The following is an 18,921-nucleotide window of genomic DNA, read 5'->3' on the forward strand; positions in this document are numbered from 1 at the left end:
ATGATAATATCTAAATAATTGAAAAAATATTTCGCATAACTGCGTGTCACTCAAAAAGTTTTTCTATATTTTTTCCAATGTAGACTTGGAATTTGTTGAATTATTATAGAGGAATATGACTAAATCTTTATAATATATTTTATAATTATGAATTTTTAATGCAAATTTACATAAACTTAACTTAGTTTTGGAAGTATTTTACGTTTTGAACAATTAAAATTGACGCACATTCATCGAAGTTATAAACGTTTCTCTCGTGTGCTCATCCAAACTTCAGACGCTACACGAAAGAGGAGCACTCTTGCACTGGATTATAAAGTTTGGTAGAAGTTGGTAGCCCTTTCCCTCTATCTTTCAAAACTTTAATTATCATTATACACAACAAACAACGAACGAAAACTCTACATTTCAAAATTAAATTTCGACGTATTGGTTAAATGTTTGGAATTTGTCTAAAATTGATAAGAATGTTAAAAATCAAAGTACTCGAAGAAAAATAAAGTGAAGTGATGAAAATTTCCTATTTCATCATTTCGCTATTAATTCATATTTTGTCGTTTCTGTCCCACGTCCACCATTACTCTATTAAATAAGCATATTACGTTAAGGAAATCAAATTTTACAAATTCTCATTTATGTGAACCTGACGCATTTATTTTATCTACGTTAATCTTGTGCATGTTATGACTAATTAATCTTTGCTGATGAATTGTTGCTCAAAAAAAAAAAAAAGAACGACGTTATGCATTATTTAGTCTTTGCTATATCTTGCATGTTTTTTTTTTCTTGTATTTTTTATTTATCGTCGTTAAATTCAATTACAAGGCATGGTATAGTATGAATAATAATCAGATTCGATAAATTTCAAATTGACTCAAGTATATAGGCAGATATTACCAATAAATATTTAGAAAAGAACAATGACGGATAATCGGCAGAAACTAAAGCTTATGTAATATATCTAATTTAGAATGACTTATTTCCCAAATAGATTGACTCTACACAACAAACTAGTAAAATTATAAAGATATATTTATATATATCGCATATTACTTATTATTCAACGATCATAAATGTCATTTAATAATATTAAGCCTAACGGTATAAGTAATTTGTAATGAAAAACTGTAATTTATTTATTAAAACTGCCTCCTTATCATATCGTTTCATCAAGATCTATCAAATACGATAAATAATTGGTTCGTACATAGAGGAAATCGTCAATTATTATTTAATTATTTTCTTTCCCTTTGTTTTCTTTCACAATTATACTTCTGTTACGATGATCTGAACGTTACAAATAGTTTAAAAACAATAGTCCATCAGATAATAGGACACGAACGATAATAAGTCTCATTGCTTGATGCATCCAATGAAATCCTGAAAATTTCAAAACTGTCAACAATATACGGTCAATGAAGTAAAAATCCAAGATAAAAAGTACCTACGCCATTTTATAAGTGCTTACCGTTGATCTCAATGGAATAGTAGAAAATATATTTTCTTATAGCTAGGAAATGTGTTGGAAAATTAGTATCCTAAATCTTTCATAGAAATAAAGATCTTTTATAACAGAAAAGAATAATTCACGATCTTTAGATATTTACTTGTAGCGACATTAAAAAGAATAGAGATTTTGTGTATAAATGTAGCTTTATGGATCATTGAGATATCGAGATTCAACAAACTACAATCGTACTTGATTGCGATTAGGCGATTTTTGAACGTTGATTGTCTTTTTCTCAAAAAAACAAAAGAGGAAAATAACTAAAAAGTTTACAGAGTTGTAAATATTTTCCCTCTCACGTTCGTTATCATAAATAACAGGAAAATGATTTTTTGTGACTTTCTACACATTAAACATATGTTAGACCAATACTCTATATTTCTCAAGTTTCTTTATATTATATATCAATTATGCTATTTAATAGAAACAGATAATATGAAAGCTTTAAATTAAGAATGAAATAATAATTTATTAATTTCTCTAATAGATATAATAATTCATCGAATGTTCGATTAGTTCTTTCGTACGCCATAGCATACGTTTCTCTTTCTTTGTACATATCAGAAGATAAATTCAAATGATGCCGGAATATTCTCTTAACAATTTCTCGACCAATAATTTCCCTATAAATTCTGTTTCGTCAATCATAAAAATATTTTGACCATCTTAGAATTTTTTAATTGGCGTGAACTTGTTAGACTTCCGACAGATTCCATATCTGAAGGAGCATACTCAGTTTTCGTAACATCTCTCAAATAACTTTTCGCTATGGTTATTTTTTGTTCACCTTCTCCTATCATATTTACTTTTCCAAATTGATCTGCAAACATAAACATAAACGTAAACATAAAAAATCTCAATTTCTTTATCGTATTCATTGACTTTAATCATCTAAACGATAATGGAAAGAAGCTTCAAGTGTCTCTTGAAAAAAAGGCAATCGAACGATTATCATTCACATTTTTTATTCTAATGTGTTTGCTTTTTTTATTATAATATTCATGCAACGACATGATCACTATCGAATATTAAAACAAAGTCATAGCATCTATTACGAAACGAATAAAAGTCAATGATGAGATTTGTTTCGTTCGTCGAAATCTATATTAGGTGCATATGTTATTTTACACTTAATTATAAATTAACAAAACGAATATGTAGAGAGAGGGGATCAATGTCGGACTCTTCCCCCTACGTTGAACCGCCAATTTATTTTCTTCAATATATATTGGATTGTTCGGGAAGTAATTTCGTTCTTTCCTGACAGAGGATTTAATTGTATTTTATTGCACCCAACTTCACACTTAAGGCGCATGATCATTATATGTTTTGAGAGCTGATATACCAAGGCTTGTGTATAAAAAAGTGCAATTGATTCTACGCAGTAGTTTTTCGTTGGTGCCCTTTTAAATATGGAGAGCAATAAGCAGCATTTACGACATATTTTACTTTTTTATTATAGAAAAGGTAAAAATGCTGTTCAAGCAAGAAAGAAATTATCCAATGTGTATGGAGAAGATCTGTTGACAGTACGCCAGTGCCACAACTGGTTTGCAAAATTTCGATTATAATAAATGTTAATAAATATAGAAAGTAAGCGCAGAAAAAAGTTTAACTGACCGATATTTCGTCGTCCTAACGCTACAATATCAAATAGGTTTTTTTTCCCGGCATTAATATCTTTCAATTTGTCTTATGATGAAATGTAATTGTAAATGGAAATATTTTCATTGAATTTAAAAAATGATCTAATTCGAGTAAGCATGTAATGATTTAATTTTTTCTATAAATCTTTATTTGAGAACAAAATTTGACGCTATCTTCGATTATTAATGCATCATGAATGCATTATTAGGCATATCTAGAAGTATTATGTTCACTTATCGATTCATTGCAATGACAAGTCCGAATTATTTCGTAACAAGGAACATTTATTATTTTATTCTACAAAGATTACGTTATATTACAACAAGCACCAAAATTAATATTTCAGTTCGTATGAAGGTCCGCTGCCTCCTATTTTTACGATATTTTCATTATCTGATTTTATATTCGGTCATATTATCGCAAGTATTCTAAAATGTATTTTTAATTAAAAATTATTTTTTGTCTTAATAAATTTTTAATCAATATATTTGTAAAGTTGATATAAACGTGCAAACGACACTCCAAGATAAACGTATTGCGGTATAATCTCGAATAATTCATCGAGGTATTTCTCGTTCATATAATTCATCAAATTTATCAACTTGTCTGCATACATTGGTGCATCCATCATGAAATTTCTCATCGATCGGATTGTTGAGACTGATTGATGGCTGAGATTGAAGCTGTGGATAGATAAACAAAATTCTGAAATATTATTAAGAACATTTAGTAGGTTCAAATGTTTCATTGCAAAATTATGATTGTCATTGATACATGCAAAATATAACTGAATGAATCTGTTAGAAAATAATAAACTCTTTTACTTTTAATGATAAAAGAAAATGTCGAATAAACGAATCATTTGATTCGAAGGGCATACACTGCGATTTCAGTATATATTTTACTCAAGATCGTTCTTTCAGAGATTTTATAATGTTCGAAGTTTTTTTTGCATAGGAGTACATATTATCGCCACCGCAACATAATAGCTAAGGTACATCGAACGAGTTATGATACTACGGCCTATGGATGAATTTGAGTGAAAACAAAATTATATAATTTGAGCAATTTATGGAAGTAATGAAATTACAATGATATAAAAATTAATGTTAAAAATATATAACAAAAGTAAAAAATTATTTATCGATTATTTTTCGTTCGATATGTTACGAAAACAGATTGATAACATCCAGGATAATTCGATGAAGGAATCTTCGTTGATATTCCTGTACAACAGTTAGAGCAGTTCCGTTAATAAAATCATAAATAAAATATGTATTGGCATATTAATGATTTAAAAACTTACGCGGTATATTGATATAGTATATACATTATGATTACTGATTTTAACAGAATTAATTTCTATTAATCTCCAATTAATTACATTAACCTCTTCAACGATCTCAAGTAATAAACATAGCATTTCTAAAGAGATTAGATAACTACCGTCAATCTATTAATATGATATACATTATATAAAACGAAAACTAGTTCGTTGTTGTTTCCTGTTATTGTTTTATGTTTATAAAGAAACATTTTGAAGCCTATATTTACGTGACATTTTTCCTTTATTTGAATTCGTAGAATAAACTGACGTCGTCATGTGGAAAAAAGAAAGGACATTATATACACGAACATATTGTTTTTGTTTATTTCTGTTCGTTTCGTTCTCTGAAATTAAACACACCGATCACATTCTAATAACGAAATCTTCTATTATACAGTATTTATACAGTAATTGATAATGGCAATAACCATCATAAATATCTTTCTATAATTGCAATTAATCGTTACTATGTGGTCATATGAATATAAAAATAAAAAAGCAAAGAAATCTGACTGGAAAGTACATAAAAGATAATCCGATTTGCGGTATTGATCCTTTTGAAAGGAAATGAAAATTTAACGCGTTAGCGGACGAATAAAAGTCGTAGGAAAGTAAAGATAAAAAAAGGATCAAAATCAATGTGTATGATGAAAATGTTTTTAAAATTGCTCGAAATTCCCTGGATTCGACAATTTTCTTTTTCACGTAATCAAATAGGCATTGATTTAAAGACTCCTAGTAATCAATCATCATAATTTTTCTGGAACTCTTGTCCAGCATTTGTCTGAAAAGCAATATGGACATAAGTTTTCGATTCGAATACCTTTATATGTCATATTCTGGATTTCTCCTTTGCCCAGGCATCATGCGGTGTCATTTTCTCAGGATCATCGTATTCCATTTGATTAAGCGAGTAAACTGCAATGTATATCGGTTCCGGATATAACATCCTGGGCAGATTTTATTGTTCTGTTTGGTGCCACTAATCAGTATCACTCCGTTTCGTAAAATTTCGACAAAATTTTCTTCGAAACTAACTAAGAAAACTTTCGATTACCAATTGTAAATACCAATTGAATATAAGATTTTGTTTAATTTCGTATTAAGAGTTATATTATTTACTCGTACATTGTACCATATTTATTATTAATGAACTTTTTAATTCTAATTATCGAAAAACAGCAAACTTGTGTGATAGTACGAATTCTTACCAAAATATAATTCAGAAAATCATTCAAAGCTGTGCAAAATTTAGCGAGATCCAATATTGTCGGTAACTCAAGCATCTACATTATCTGTCTATTGTATCTAGGATATCATTTTACCGACCCTTTTTGAACGTTCCTTCGTTGATTGATACCGTTAGTGATAACGAAAACGTTAATCGATTCGTCATCTATCAGTTTATACTCCTTTTTTCTTATTATTTCCCGAAATTGTTTGTTTGATTATTCGCACATAAAGAATTTATTTTTACCTGTTCGTATCATAACTTTCTTCTTTGCCTTCCATTTTCAGTTTTTGTTTTGTTTTGTCATTTCATTGTCGTTGTCGCTGACAAGGTACTTGTCTCTTTCATTTCTTACACCCTCTGATTCTTTTATGAATTTATCCCGGAATTTTTTGATCATTTGATCACTTACTGTAATGCTATCACCTGTTATTTGTGTTATATCGTTGGCAAATTGTCTTCAAAATCATAACAAGTTCGATAACTTTCTTGCTCAGATCTCTCTCGTTTGATGTGACCTTTCTTTGACCCTTGACAGGTGAAACATAACAGAATGAAACTTCTTCATTAGCGTCAAATTATTTGAGTTTATTTTCATTTCATAAATAAAATAATTATTTCTTTATTTATGAAATTTTTGTAATTCACATACATTTAAGTTCCTAATCAAATATTCCAGTGTGCGTTAGTCGATTGAAGACAAAATAAGAAACACGATACGCACGTTATTTTTTATCCATAGTCTTGTCGTTTGATTTTCCGAATCGTCAGCTTACCTTTGAATCAAATCTTACCATCAGGTATTCAATTCCATATTCAGAAATAGTTTTCTGTTGAGATTTCCAAAATAGAAAATCATTCCTGTTTAATTGATATCCCGTTCTTCGCGAGATATCATCTTTGACCATTTTGTAACTGATTCCCGCACGTGTCGTTTCTTTTTGCCGATTTAACTCGCGAAATTAATGTGTATTTTGTTATTTATATGACAAAAATTTTGATCGAATAATCTGTTACGAATATTGAAGAAGGAAATAATAACTTTATATACATCGATTAAAGAAATAAACCATATAATTAAATGGATAAGATAACAATATTTATAAGGACACAGAAATACGTTGTGGAATGTACTCTTACACTTACTCACGCCTAATTTCATTACACTCACAGATGTCACTCGCATACGGCGCGTTAATAAAAAGATATTCAAATAATAGCCAAGTTTTTAACGTACGCTTTCCAGTTTTGTTAGCACGAATTTTTGTTTTATCGATAACTAACGGTCACAATAATTGGTTTCAATGACCACTAATGGCTTAATGTGTGCTTTCTAATTACTGAAAGGCTTACAAGAGGAGCAATTAGAATTCCGAAATCATATAGTCACAATCAAGTGTGGTTATGATATATCGTCGATTTTCGATATCTCAATAAAATAATTTAAACTAGAAGAAGCAATCGACGGAAGCTATCAATTATTCGAGGTCTGAAGAATGCAATAAACTTGTCAAAGGGAACGCGTAAATTGAAGGTGCCATCTTTATCCTATATATGTTTTAATGACTTGTCAAGATCTTTTAATGAAATGTCTGATTTTATTAAACGTTCATTATATTTGAGGTAGAAAAGTTTTGTCCTTGCATCAACAGCTTAATGTTTTCATATTCCGATCGAGAAATTTTATGATTTATCGATAAGTTGATTAAGTTGATGGATTACATAATCGAAAAACGCTTCTATAATATTAAATCGCGCTACGTTTATTTTTTCCGAGTATCGATCGTCTATACTAGTTTCACATTTATTTACAAAAAATATTAATTGAATAGATTCTATGTGTCGGTTGATAAGATATAGAATTTTTGGATTTTAGATTACTTCGAATATATTTACTTATTTACGAAATCAATTGCTGAAAATTTTGTAAAGATGCATGTTGACTCAATAACTTAATAACAAATATTTGAACATTTCGTCCAGAAATAAGTTGTTTAAGATAATAACGTAAGCCTTGTAGAACAAGACAACAAATAATTTACATTTAGTTAGCGTAATATTTCTAGTAATATCAACGGATCGAGAATTTATTTGAGAATGAGTACGGACTAATAGGAATTACAGTTGTTCTAATGAGATTAATGCGAATTCAATATTGTTATTTATATCGTAATGTATAAATTATTCTCTTAGAGGAGATCCATTTACATATGTGCAATAAATGGGACCATTTACCGAAAACTGGATTCTCTCTTCCATCCTCAGTCACGAATTAGATTTAATACATTTCTTAAAAATTAAACATGATTCGATAGATTTATTGAAAAATTGCTCCTTCTTCAGCGTGAAAAGTAACTGCAAACAGCACATTGAAATAATCGTAAATCTTTCTTGCTTCACTAAGCCATACCATAAATATCTATTATTCCAAAGATGGAGACTTTTTGTAAATTCATAGTGCATCAGAATAATAATTTATTTCCATAATTTCTTTCTTTTTTTATCTACTAAGTACTAAATATTTAATAGAAGCAGATAATTTCAGAATACAAACAGGTTAAAATAGTAATATACTAATACCTATATGTACACTATATATGCAATCATATATATACTATACTAAAAAGTATAATATATTAAAACGTTTAATCAATATAATAATCAATGAAAATAAACAACTCACTAAATCTCCCATGAATTTCTTCGTACATTGAAGCATCTAATTCTTTTTTTCGAACATACCAAATATAAATGTACCTAATGCCGATACATACTGTTAATAATTTCTCGGTCAATAGTTTTCCTATAAATCCTGTTTCACTGTGAGTATTTGAAAAATACTCTGACGTAGAACTTTCGAATTGGCGCGAACGCGTGAACGTTCTCGACGAATGGTTCCAAGTCCATAAAGTAATATTTCGTTTATTTGACATCTCTCGAATCATTTCTACCTTTCCAATCGATTTGTAAATCTAAACGTAAATATGAACTTAAAGATCTTTATTATTCCTCTATCGTACTAGTTCTTTTTACTTTTCGAGTTCTTTCAACCATTCTTAAGAATTAGATTAATATTTCAAACAGATTTAGAATTATAAAACTTCAGATATTCGAAAAATAATTATAAACTTCTACTTTACTTTTATTTGTTAAACTTTACTTAAAGGCAAAGCATTTTTTCTTTATTTTTTACTATTCTTATGCTTATTTAAGAAAGATGTACTACTGCGTTAACCGCTCTCAGTTTTGTATTTTTAAAAAGATGTCGATATCAAAGATTACTTAATAAAACGTACTTTGAAGATAAAATTGATAATTATTTTAAAAAATCAAGATCAATGAAGAGAGCGACTACAGATTATAAAGCCAATAAGTTACCAAACTGGACTGAAAAAAGTTTTTTGTGCAAATAAAAATATACAATATAAACCCACAATATAAAAATATATATAATCATAAATATCACAAATATAAAAATTATAGAAATAACAGCATAGAATTATTTGTTTAATTTATTTATTTTATGTTATTAATTCAGCTACGATCTCGAAATTGTCCTTACACCCTTTATATTGTGTGTAAGTACGACAGAAATTATTTATCGGGTACATAAATATGATTAATACATAAGTGTCAATAAATCAGAAAGTTCTACTTCTAAAAATTGGAAAAGATTATGAAATCGGATTATGAAAAACAAATATGAATCGAACATGCCGCGAAAACTAGAATAATACAAGAGCGCCACCATGGTAAGAGTACGAGTTACTACCGCAATGTCGCTTAAGTCAGTTGTTTATTTTTTCTGCTAATCAAAATAGAAAGGCTTAAACAGAATGAAGAAAAAAAATCTAAAAGGGATCAATGTATTATCACATTATTGTAAATGTTTTAAGGACTCAAGCAAATATTAATAATCATAAATTTACCCAGGTTTATATATTTCTTATCTCTTAAGTTTCATATCTATTGATTATTATAGAATCTATGCATAAACTACCATATATATTAATTAATAAGTAAAGTAACCTGTGTTACAAAATATAATTCGAAATTAGAATCACTAAATACAATTTTTAAATACTTTTTCAAAATGAAGAACAAGTCAGCACATCATAAAGACAGAGATACATTTTAGATATTATTAAAGAATAAATGTGATTTTTCATAATATTATATATTATTTAATATTGTTTTCTATTTTTTAATTATATTTTTAATTATAATATTTTTTAATTTTATATTTTATATTATAATTCAAATGATTTTCTAAAAGAGTCAACAGAATAGATATTAATGTCTTTTATTGTATAAGTTACAGAAGGCAGGACAATGCTGAAATCAAAACCTTTTTTCATGAAATGAAAAATGGCTTCAAAAAAGAAATCTCCTGAATCTAAGAGAGAGTTATTGGAATTTAAAAAGATAAATAAGAGAATTTGTTATATCAATTGCTTAGTAAGAAGTGTTATGTCATTGATTTATTTTTAAAATATTTTTTAAGTGAGATGTTCTATTTCTACAGCTACTATTGGAGTAAGTATTTTAAACGGCATACTTAATATATCTATTTTAATTATACTTGCATAACAATTTTATGTTTTAGATAAATAGCGACAAATCTATGAAAGTATTTTTTAAAGATATTTTTATCAATTTTTAAAAGCTATAATGAGTGTTATGATCAAAAAATATAAAAGAAATAGAACAAGTATTCATGAGTTGCCAACTAATTCAAATATCTATGCCGATATTAAATCTAAAATGTAAAAACACTTTTAGATTTGCTTTCATCACTTTTACTCGACCCAATCATCTTATATTAATAGTATTGGTACAGAAAGTTTTGTCTTCATTGTCAGAATTAATTAAGATTTACTGCGATACTTTCTACGTCTATTGACAAGGTCACCATAAATGCGGTAAAGTGGTACGACAATGAGGCCGTTCATTCGATGAACACGTTTCGCGAAGTTGAACCAGTAGACATAGTGAAAAGGTGGGACAAAAAAATAAACAGAATAATCAATGTACAACGATCAAATATAGTGAAAACATACAACCAACACATGGGTGAGGTAGATTTGGTTGATTCATTGATAGCGTTGTATCGAATTTAAGAATATATAAGAATCAAAATTCGATCAAAGAAGTGCTACCACCGCATTATGTTTCACCTCTTAGATTTGATGGTGGTCAATGCTTGGCTCTTATATAAGCGAGATTGATCATTGTATTCTGTAAGCCCCGGCCGTCAGTATAGTTTATTGAAATTTAAAACTGACATTGCATCTTGTTTATGTCAGGAACACAAAGGAACCCAATAGAAAAGGGAACATCCTACTTCAAATGAGATATATAAACAATTGCAAAATAAAAAAAGAAAAGAGACCAAATACAACGCTGTAGAAACGTGCGAAAAGATGACTAAAACATTGGTCAATTTCTTCGGATAACAGAAGACGTTGCAGGATGTAAAGCAGTTCCGAAAATTAAATGTTACAAATGTAATATTCATTTATGTTTAATGCCAAGTGCAAACTGTTTTGTAAAATTCCACGCTTAAGTTTTCACACACAAAAGTGGGAACATTATAGGCCGTTGTAACCTGAAAGTCACATAGTGAATATACTGCAATGAAATTATTTGAACAGAAATTTTTTTTTTCATTTTTATATGTAGGTTTATGATTGCTGATTTTTCCTTCCCCCAATTTTTTTGGATTTAAAACAATAGTTCGGTCCATAGAGGATTAATTCACTGAGATTTTTTTACTTTATATCGAGTTAATAGAATGGACTTTTTTTTTGTAATATATATTGTTCTGATTTGTTTTTCGACTCGCTATTATTTTTATAACCGATTACTTATAATAAATTCCTTATCTTAATGTAATTATATCGATTCAATTCGTCATTTTTATAAATATCTAACAATTGTATATAAGTTTTGATATTATAGTATTTTATATAATCTTTCTTTTTCTGCCATTTGATCATATATATATTTTCCATTATTAGTATTTTAGACTTATAATAAATTGTTCAATATATTAATTTCTATATTCAAGTCAAAGTATTGGAATCGAATAAATGTTTAATGATAAACAATAAATAATAATAAAAGTGTTGTATCTTTGTAGATATGTGCCAGATAATTTCTTTTGAATTAGTTTATTGTTAATCATAAATAAACATCCTATTGCTAATCATAAATAAAAAATTCATATTTATTGATATTCGTTAAGAATTATAATATTTACATAATTAGTTTGAAAAAGTAATAACAAATCGAAATTATTTAATTTTTTTTTAAATTTTCAAATACTTAATATTCTTAATAAAGAAACTATATATTATGTTTTTTATATTAATTTAAAGCAAATAATATGTTTTACATAGCAAGTGTACTTCGTACATTATTACACGTAATTATATGTCCTAATAGATTAATAATATTTTCTTTATTTTTACTACTATAGGATAAAAGTTTTTTTTTAATATTTTTAAGTAATTTTAAATCAAATCTGATTCTAGGAAAAGACTGTATCAGGTTTGCATCAGCATTATATAATATGAAAGTTGATGAATCCCTGATATACTTACATATGAGACCTGACACGACACTAACGCGTTTCTACGCAACATCATTATGACAAACTATTGTAAAGGTTCGGTGTTAAACTCAGAATTTTAATTTAAAAGTAAATAAACTTTTTAATTCCTTTTAATAATATTTCGACAATTTTATGTAATCCTATGAAATGTTAGAACATTTAATACTTGAAATAGCAATTATGGCTTATCTATTTTTTAATATATCTAATGTATATATACAATTTTAATAAATAAGTAATTAATATTGACTGTTTAACATGATCGTGCGTTATTTAAAAGTATATATATATATACTTTATATATATATATATTAATAATAATTATTTTATATAATATATAATATTCTGCTTATTCAATATTATTCATTATTATCTGATATCCTTCTTTTGAAAAATTCTAATACTGCTAAACAATTAGATTGAAAATTATATTAATTACGATTGAAGACGTAAATAATTTATTGTCTTAGAAAATCAATGGTCACCCTTTTATAGTAAGTAAAATTGAATGTTATACTAACTTATGCGATAATTTTGTCAGATGCTTAATATAAATGTTAAATGACTATCCTCAGTTTTTAACGAACGTTCAATTAGTTAAGTTCAATATAATCACGTAGGTTCGAAACAAATAAGTACAAAGAATTCTGAAAATTAACTCTTCACAACATCACGTAATCTTTAAATTTCATTTTTATATATCTACTTTTTAACAAATTTGATTTTAGCTTTATATCCAAAATTGCAATTGTGTTTTAAATATACATTATGATTGGTATAGTGTAATTATATTAACATAAATAAAATTAAGATTTTTTTTTAATAATTTTTATATAAATAGTAAATATTGCGCCTGAAAGAAGGCTTCACTTTGTACTTTTGTAATACTTGTACTTTCAAGAGGGATCGATCAGTAAAAAATGTTAATTGTTTTATAAGGCAGCAAGCATATTATAGCAGCATAAGAATGTTTCTTATTCAACTTTGAGCAATAATTTGAGTAATAATTACATTATTATTTTACGCATAAAAGTTTTGAAAAGTTTTGAAAAAACTTAATTTTATATATCTCTTACTAAATTAACTTTTTGCATTTAGTTATTTATCTTAAATTACTCCTTTTATACAAAAACTATATCACATTCAAATAGAAAATGTCAGTGATTCATAACAATGACTCATAAAAAAGATTTTGATACAGTAGTTTGTATTCATATTAGGGGGACCGGAAAATAATGTTGCTTACTTAAACTAAATTCAAACGAATAAATTTTTAACAAGTTTTTATTTTTAATCAATAACGTACTCACCTTCGTTATCAACAACATTTTGCCATCTAGTGTGCAAATTTTCAATGCCGATAAAAATCAATTGGTTTTTGAGTAAAATATCTCGAGATGGCATTTTGGACATCATCCAAATTTTCAAATTTTTTGCCACTAAGAAAATGTTGTAGCGATCGGAATAAATGGAAATGCGAGGATGCGATATCGGGCGAGTATGGTGGGTGAGGCAGTACCTCCCACCTCGATTCATTAATTTGTTCCAAGGTTCGTCTTGCGGTCTTGCATTGTCGTGTTGCAAAGTTTTGTCCAGGTTTCAGCATTTCAAAATGAACAATTCCGCATATACTCCACCAAACACACAGAAGCGCCTTTTTGAGATGTAAACCCACCCGGCTTCGCAGTACTTCGTGGTGATTCATTTGGAGAAAGGCACTGCCTTTTGCGTTTTGGATTATCATATAAGACCCATTTTTCGTTTCCAGTGATCAAGCGATCAAAAAACGGTTCTGTATGGTGCCGTTGAAGCAATACGTTGCATGTGATGGATCGGTTGGCTTTGTTCTCTTCGGACAGATTATGGGGGACCCAAACACCTGCTCTGCTTATTTTTCCAATTTGTTGCAAATGTTCTTAGATGGTCGACCAAGGTTGATTAAGGATGTTTGAGAGTTCCTCGAATGTCTGACATAGATTTGCTTCCACTTCTGCCCTTAGCATGTCGTTGTCTAATGTTGTTAGTCTTCCTGATTTATAGGAGTCAGAGAGATCAAACTAACCGGATCTGAACTTAGAGCACCATCTTTAGCATTTACGAGCGTCTAATGTACTTGGATAAACATCGCAAATGTTTTTGATCGCAACTGTTGCGTTACTACCCTTGCGAAACTCAAAAAGCATATAATGTCGGATATGCTCTTCTGGTATTTGGCTGGCCATTTCACCCCAATATCGGAATTGCAAAAAAAAGTCTAATATTTAATTATTTAGAAGTGAACAAGTCACAATAACCTTAAGTTTTTGACACGACTTCGAAGTAGACAATGAGCTGACAAATAACAATTAAATATCGAAATGCGCAGAAACGACATTACTTTCCGGTCCACCTAATATTTTATAGGGAATTGTGATATCTTATGTTTGTTGATATCTTCTATTAACAAAATGTTATTCAATTGACTTTTGTAAGGATTATCAGTCAAGTTTGTTATATATTCACTTATATATTTTATTTTTGTTATAAATTCATGCAGATTTCTTACAAGCATATATCGATTAACAGTATCAAACTTGAGCGTTTATTCTCGTATTATTTATAATAATATAGAATATATTGATCGGCGCACCCTTACACAGACAGGTGCTGAATATATTAATATTTGTTTTATTATCATTTTATATATGAGTTTTTTGTTGTATTGAGATATATTGGCTAATCATATATCATTAGCGAATATAACTTGCTTAATATTGCTTGAACTTTCTTGATTAAATTTTTTATAAGATTTTTGAAGATTAATTTAGACACAAGATACACTCCTAAGTATTTTACTATTTTAATAGTTTTGTTTTGTATACCATTATATTATTGTATTGTTTTTTTTCCTTTTTCTTTCTCAGTATTATTATTTCTGTTTTGGTTGGATTTAATTTTATTCTCCATTGACTAATAATGTGGCTTCAATAATCTTAATTAAAAATAATATGACTCCAATGTGACATAAGGACGTTTCATTACTACTACCCTTGAAAGTTTATTATGTAAGAACAATAATTTTCAATTCTTAACGATGTTAGGTTTCATCTGGATAACCGTAGAATGTATTCTCAATAATTTATATTTCAATTTTTTTTATTATAATTGACTTTTTAATTTATATATATTTTATAAAATTTTTCCAAATATTCTCTTAATATATATATCTCTTCGTTTATATATTAAAATTATTTAAAAATAAAGTATTTAAATTTTAAATTATTTAAAAAGAAAATATTTTCATAAACTTATATTTAATTGCATGTTAAGCATTTTAATTTTTAAAACTACTTTTAACGAGTTAGATGTTTTTACCTCAACTATTAAGAGCGTTATGCCACTGAATTTAAAAAAAATCATATTTATACATTTTGTAGAGAAAAGTTGATTCTTTCTTCCTTGTAATTTTTTTTACATTTCTAACTTTTCTTATTATTTGGTTTCTTCTTTCGTTGTCTTCATGATTTTAGATTTTGCCATAAATTTTAGGTTTCTCTGTTTAAACTGCAATTATAAATTCATTAAATATATGAGTAAATATTGATGATAATAATTTATTAAAAATAAAAAGAAGATTATATAGATGATTAATTTATAGTTTACTCTAGAATTAATTTCTTCTAAGTAAAATATAATAATTACCTGCTGTTTATGTATCTTTTGATATTTCATTTTTTTTCTATGAAAATTTTGTTGTATTTCACTAAGAAATTTCATATATTCTTTATTATATATTTATTTCGTTATAGAATTTTTTTTATTAATTGATACGAAATGATAGATGATTCTTCAATCATGAACATTTCTCATGCTAACCGAGTCATGACATTAAAAAGTATTGTATTTAGTTCTTCTATTTGTATAATAGTCACTATATTGATGAACCATTTGGATACTTTGTTTTTCTGAAAACAATAAATTTCTATATCGAGCATAGAGATTGATAATATTTGTATTAAATATAATGATATTTATTAATGATATCAAATTAATTGTTGAAATTATTTCTATATTTATAATTTTTTTAATCATTTCAACAGTAAAATATTTTTCTATTTATCTACATTGTGAATTAATATTATTATGATTTCTAACTTGTAAGAAAGTCTATGCAAAGAATATCAAGTTTTTAACAGTTTGTGCTTGCTAGTTATATAAAGATAATATGTAGTTATACTTGTGTGATCAGGACTAAAATCGAACTCTGTAAAGAATCAATGAGATTAGAATTGACAATTTTTTTACCGTTGGACGTTTATCAAGTTGTATACAAGTATCACAACTTTGTCAATGTCAAAAACGGAAAGTATAAAATTAATTTGTTGCGAATTTCTCTATATATGAGTATGTGCCAATAAAGGTGAACTGTTTTCTACAAAGAAAAATTTAATAAGAATATAAAGTACAATTGCAAATAATTAATTTTTATTTACTTAAGAAAAATATATATATTTACCTTAATAGATACAAATTTAAAATATCTTCTGGAAGATTTTTTAATAATATAACAAATGCTAATGCGATAGGAGATCTCATTAAATTTTATTTTTCTATATTTATAAAGAACTTTTCTCTGATCTTGGAACTTGATGATTCCTTGCTGTGATGATTCCATATTATTGACATAGTAATCTTTTTAATTTAATTAAACTTTATTGTTTTTTTAAACTTATTTTCGGTTATAGATCATTCTGATTATTTCTTTATAGATTGTCTTCGAAATTAACTATTTCTTTTTAATTTGTATAAATAATATTTTCCAGTGATATAACAACATTAGTTGCACGTAAGTATATACTAGATCTTGATTTATAAATTCATCTTTTAAAATGTTATAATAATGTTACAAGATCTGATTTCCAAAAGGATTAAATTGATATACTACTGTATTAGATCTTCAAACATAAACCTTCTAAAGTCAGTAATTTCATATTAATTAATCTTACAATATCTTCAACAGAAATCGCAGTAAATCTTAATTAATTTTGACAATGAAGATAAAACTTTCTGTACCAATACTATTAATATAAGATGATTGGGTCGAGTAAAAGTGATGAAAGCAAATCTAAAAGTGTTTTTACATTTTAGATTTAATATCGGCATAGATATTTGAATTAGTTGGCAACTCATGAATACTTATTCTATTTCTTTTATATTTTTTGATCATAACACTCATTATAGCCTTTAAAAATTGATAAAAATATCTTTAAAAAATCATTTCATAGATTTGTCGCTATTTATCTAAAACATAAAATTGTTATGCTAATATAATTAAAATAGATATATTAAATATGCCGTTTAAAATACTTACTCCAATAGTAGCTGTAGAAATAGAACATCTCACTTAAAAAATATTTTAAAAATAAATCAATGACATAACACTTCTTACTAAGCAATTGATATAACAAATTCTCTTACTTATCTTTTTAAATTCCAATAACTCTCTCTTAGATTCAGGAGATTTCTTTTTTGAAGCCATTTTTCATTTCATGAAAAAAGGTTTTGATTTCAGCATTGTCCTGCCTTCTGTAACTTATACAATAAAAGACATTAATATCTATTCTGTTGACTCTTTTAGAAAATCATTTGAATTATAATATAAAATATAAAATTAAAAAATATTATAATTAAAAATATAATTAAAAAATAGAAAACAATATTAAATAATATATAATATTATGAAAAATCACATTTATTTTTTAATAATATCTAAAATGTATCTCTGTCTTTATGATGAGCTGACTTGTTCTTCATTTTGAAAAGGTATTTAAAAATTGTATTTAGTGATTCTAATTTCAAATTTATATTTTGTAACACAGGCTACTTTACTTATTAATTAATATATATGGTAGTTTATGCATAGATTCTATAATGATCAATAGATATGAAACTTATCTATTAATCTATTACTGATTAAACGTTTTAATATATTATACTTTTTAGTATAGTATATATATGATTGCATATATAGTGTACATATAGATATTAGTATATTACTATTTTAACCTGTTTGTATTCTGAAATTATCTGCTTCTATTAAATATTTAGTACTTAGTAGATAAAAAAAGAAAGAAATTATGGAAATAAATTATTATTCTGATGCAATATGAATTTACAAAAAGTCTCCATCTTTGGAATAATAGATATTTATGGTATGGCTTAATGAAGCAAGAAAGATTTACGATTATTTCAATGTGCTGTTTGCAGTTACTTTTCACACTGAAGAAGGAGCAATTTTTCAATAAATCTATCGAATCATGTTTAATTTTTAAGAAATGTATTAAATCTAATTCGTGACTGAGGATGGAAGAGAGAATCCAGTTTTCGGTAAATGGTTCCATTTATTGCATATATGTAAATGGATCTCCTCTAAGAGAATAATTTATACATTACGATATAAATAACAATATTGAATTCGCATTAATCTCATTAGAACAACTGTAATTCCTATTAGTCCGTACTCATTCTCAAATAAATTCTCGATCCGTTGATATTACTAGAAATATTACGCTAACTAAATGTAAATTATTTGTTGTCTTGTTCTACAAGGCTTA

At 26.9% G+C, this 18,921-nt stretch overlaps 2 long non-coding RNA genes across 4 annotated transcripts; one reads left to right on the top strand and one right to left on the bottom strand.

Annotated features, from left to right (window-relative positions):
- Positions 1-3,423: 3,423 nt before the first annotated feature.
- On the bottom strand, positions 3,424-6,972 carry LOC124957362. Of its 3 annotated transcripts, XR_007103502.1 has the most exons (4): positions 6,365-6,884; positions 5,693-6,242; positions 5,305-5,518; positions 3,425-3,837 (listed from the first exon to the last, which is right to left on the bottom strand). It is a non-coding gene; the product is annotated as an uncharacterized LOC124957362 (long non-coding RNA). The 3 variants fall into 3 exon arrangements; XR_007103500.1 differs by having other exon boundaries at positions 3,424-3,837; positions 5,693-6,972; XR_007103501.1 differs by having other exon boundaries at positions 3,424-3,837; positions 5,959-6,884.
- A 2,516-nt stretch (positions 6,973-9,488) lies between these two features.
- LOC124957361 lies at positions 9,489-11,853 on the top strand. The gene is made up of 3 exons (XR_007103499.1): positions 9,489-9,645; positions 10,034-10,248; positions 10,319-11,853. It is a non-coding gene; the product is annotated as an uncharacterized LOC124957361 (long non-coding RNA).
- Positions 11,854-18,921: the final 7,068 nt, after the last annotated feature.

Source organism: Vespa velutina, chromosome 25 (assembly GCF_912470025.1).
Source record: "Vespa velutina chromosome 25, iVesVel2.1, whole genome shotgun sequence".
Classification (NCBI taxonomy): Eukaryota; Metazoa; Arthropoda; class Insecta; order Hymenoptera; family Vespidae; genus Vespa; species Vespa velutina.